This window comes from Gordionus sp. m RMFG-2023, chromosome 1, assembly GCF_954871325.1.
Source record: "Gordionus sp. m RMFG-2023 chromosome 1, tfGorSpeb1-WG-v2, whole genome shotgun sequence".
NCBI classification, from domain to species: Eukaryota; Metazoa; Nematomorpha; class Gordioida; order Chordodea; family Parachordodidae; genus Gordionus; species Gordionus sp. m RMFG-2023.
In genome coordinates, this window is record NC_088775.1 from 76,643,816 (window position 1) to 76,648,049 (window position 4,234).

Consider the following 4,234-nt stretch of genomic DNA (forward strand, 5'->3'; position numbering starts at 1 on the left):
TTTTATTTGATTTCAATTAATTAAGAACAAGTTTGGCTATATTATTTCTAATAAATCAATGTATAAAAATATAATATAATAAATTAATCAAAACTTAGCTTTCACTCTACTCAAACGGAAGCATTTTCACTTCATTTGAAAAAAAAACAAAGAAAAGAACTTGGTAATAATGTGTAGCGTCAAGCGACGTTTTTGATATATTATGAATTAAAATGTAGTAAACGACATGACAATTCTCAAGGAATGTGATATTCAAATCATAGAGATATTATTAAAAATAAATAAATGATAAGAGAAAATAATGTGAACATAATAATAATTTTTTTGTAATCGGCCTCTATTTTGATATTTTCCTCTGATCGGCCTCAAAAATCGACATTTTCTTGCAACCTCGTGGGCAAAATGCCCACCGGGTCATATGGCCAGTACGCCCCTGAGTTAGTTAAATAACAAATATTCCAATTTATAAAAAAAATAGATTTTTTTAGAATAGATATATGACGTTTGGTTCTTGGTTAATTGTTTCGTTCCTTTAAATTATATATAAAGGCTAGTTCATGACTAAGTTTTAAAGAAATTATAAAGGTTCATGCCGGTATAACGGTTCAGTCTTGTTCTCTCCGGGTCCTGGTAAACTTACATAGTAAATAACGCGTGAACGCAACTGCCCAAAATTAAATAGTTAATAAGGACAAGCTCGCTAACTTTTACACTGTGGAAGTGGGAGGTGGGGGAAGTTTTTTTTTGAATTTACACAATTTTAGACCCCTTGATAAACAGATTGGGTTTTAAAACCGACTTTAATATCTTGAAATGTAATACCTTCCTAAAGGTCATTTATATGAAATTTTCCTTGCTACGCTAAATTTATCGATTCATCATATGGGATCATTTCCCTTAAGTTCCATTTAAAATCCTTGATTCCTTGGGAACCTATTCTGCTTTGAATTTTAATCCATAATTTGGTAGCTGACTTAAAATATTATTTTAAAATTTAGACCTTCAATTCCAATAAATTAACTCTAGGCCCTCTCCTTAGACATTAAAATGTCGAAGAATTCCTAAATAAAATTTCCCTATTTTTTACAACCTGGAAAACATTTTTACCTAAATTCCTGACGCATCAATCCTATATTTAGAAAATGTTTATATATCCCAAAATATTTACGAATATTTCGAAATTCAGCATTATTTCGAAATTTAAATCAAAATAATTAATAACATATTCAAAACCTTCATTGGTTAAATTTTAAACATAGAATTAGCAAATTTAAATTGATCACTTTTAAATTACCACCAAATTTAGAGGTCTCGACTTCTTCCCCCTTTAAATCATTAAATAATTCCTCGTTCTTATCTCCCTAAAAATTCAAATATATCAGGATTCATATCCCCTTTCTGATCGTTTATTGGACAAGCTATCAAATTTGGAAAACTATTTTGCCCACAATGCTTTATTTCACCTAACCATAGCATTAGAAACCCTATATACACTTATCATAGATAAAGACATTTATTAACCCACCTATGAAATATATACAGCTTCTTTATAGATTGAAAAATCGGAGGGCATAAATGGCTAGAAGCACTACTTAATCGTTATCTTGGTAATCCCTTATTAGATAATAGTTAAGAGTTGACACTGGGGTTGGTTGGGGCATTACTCAACCTCATACTTTTGTTAAATGCAATAGGTTGGTAGACTCCAAGGGAAGACAAGGTGTAAACTAGGCATCTACATCGGGCCTAATTTTTCAAACCCTCTCGGCCCAAAACCTTTTCATATTTGTTCGACCAGCCAGATTCCTAACAAATTTACTATTTATGTCCCGACCCGTCACGAAATAAAATTTTATTTTTCCGCCCGGCCCTGTCTAAATTTACTAGAAAATTTAATATTTTTTTAACAGATAAAATATATTGGCGCCTTGTTTCTTGCAAAAATTTTAAAATATATTAATTTATTTCACAAAATTCTGATAATATATTTTAAGATTTAAGCCTGTCCCTGATTTTTTTTTAAATATTAGGCACGGTAGAGATTTGTATCAGGACTAATTTCTCAAATTCTGCTCAGCCTAATTTTTTTTGAAAAATTTATCCTGCCCGCCCTATCTCAAACGATAATTTTTTTATTTGTCTGAAAAGCCCGACCCGAAATAAAAATAAAGATTATTTGTCTACCCGGCCAGGCCCGGTACGAATTTATTTATATATAGAAAAATTTAATTTTTTTTATTGTAAAAAAAAATTCTACAAATAAAAAATATTAACGCCTTGTTTCTTGCAAGAATATTAAATATCAATTTGTTTCATCAAATTTAATGATATCTTATTTAAAATTTTAAACTCGACCTTGCCCGGCCCGAATTTTTTATAAAATATTATGCCCGACCGTGCTCGAACCATAATTATTTTTTAAAAATGGGCCGAACCGGGTTTTACAGATCTCTAGTCTCAACTCTCTTTACATTCAGGGAAGGCACAATTGCACGCAGTTATTAACCATAATAAATAGAGCTTTAACAGTTTCTCACGTTTCAAATACCATAGAATCATCTAACCTGTCGTCTGAGGGCAGCCTAAGACCAGATGGCATAGCTACAATCAGGAGTCCGGAAAAATTTTACCTGAGATTATAATTATGCAAGTTGTCATTCCCTTCAAATATAAGCTCATAATCTTCTTATTTTGATCGAAACAAAAAAAAATCAACAAATATAATAATCAGATTAAATTTATTTTTTAGCCCTATAGTAACATAAACAAATGACCATTCTATCCCAATTATTTTTAAATTTCTAAAAACCCTAGGCCTTAAAATCAAACGCCACTTTACAAAATAGACCATGATATTTTTTATAGGTAAAAAATTCAAATTGAAATTTTTAGATATGCCTAGGCTGTCGTTTTGGGATTATAATTAATTGTAGAATTTTTTTTATCTTAGTATTTCCGTAGTTAATAATTATTATATATATTTTTTTTGTAAATATTTCAATTCGTTATTTTTTAAATATTATAATAAATACTTTAATAAAATATTTAAAAAAGATATTATATAAGCTGGTTTTTAAATTTTTATCAGAAATATAATAATTTAAACATACCTTTGATGAAGAATATTTAATGGTATAAATCCATCCTATTTTGTAAAAGTCTTTATTCTAAGATATTTCGGTTATAAAGTAATACCAAATTTTTATTTTCCACTTCTTTTTTAGAATTATTTTATTTAATAAATATGGTTTACCTAAAATTAATATATAAATTATCATATAATTTACCTGGAAAAACTACCAAACAAAGGAAAAAAGAATCAAGAGATTTTAATAAATAATATTTTGCAACTTATTTTTGTACAAATATTTTTTAAAAAAATTTTGCAAACGATTATAAACATGATATCTATAACTTCACTTATGAATATCAGATTAGTAGAAAATGTTCCATCGATAATTTGTAAATGAATGTGTAAATATTTTATCAACCCAAAACATTAGAAAGAGTATTGGCAAAGTTCATTATTATATTTGAATATCTACATTATTTATTTTAATTCCTTTTTTTAAATTATTTTTACCCCCCCCCCCCTTCTCACCTCCTCCTTTTTCCAAATTTTGTCAAAGAAAAGTTACTTCGTTTAATTCTCTCCTATTTAACATTTATCACATTATTAATTAATATTATACAATACATTATTCCTCGAATTTTTCCTTATAAATAATTAATATGCTCGTCGATTTAACAATTCATTAAATTTGGCCCATTTTAATAGAAAATAAAGATAAAATATGTTCAAAAGCAAGATTATGAATAAAAAATCGATACTCTTGGTGAGATTTTTATGAACTGACTAGTTAGACAAAGTCAAAGGTATGTTCTATTTGAAAAATTATGGTAAAGCATTTAAGAGGCACCAACTTGTCTGGAACAATAAGGAAAATATAACATTCCAAAAAGTAGCTCATGTATGATTCCATGATTTATATTTAACATATCAAATTATATTAGACTCTTGAAAATATAATTTAACCTAATATTAATTCCCCAGTTAAGATTATGAAGCCATAATTCTAAAATTTTAATATAGCTGATTATTCTCTACCCTTCCCATTCCATCTCATTCTATCTCACCCCGTCTTAAATTTCGCACATTTGAAAATTATATTAAAATAGTTTTTTCTAAGTATATCGAGATTCCAACCAAAATATTTTTTTTATTTTCCATTTT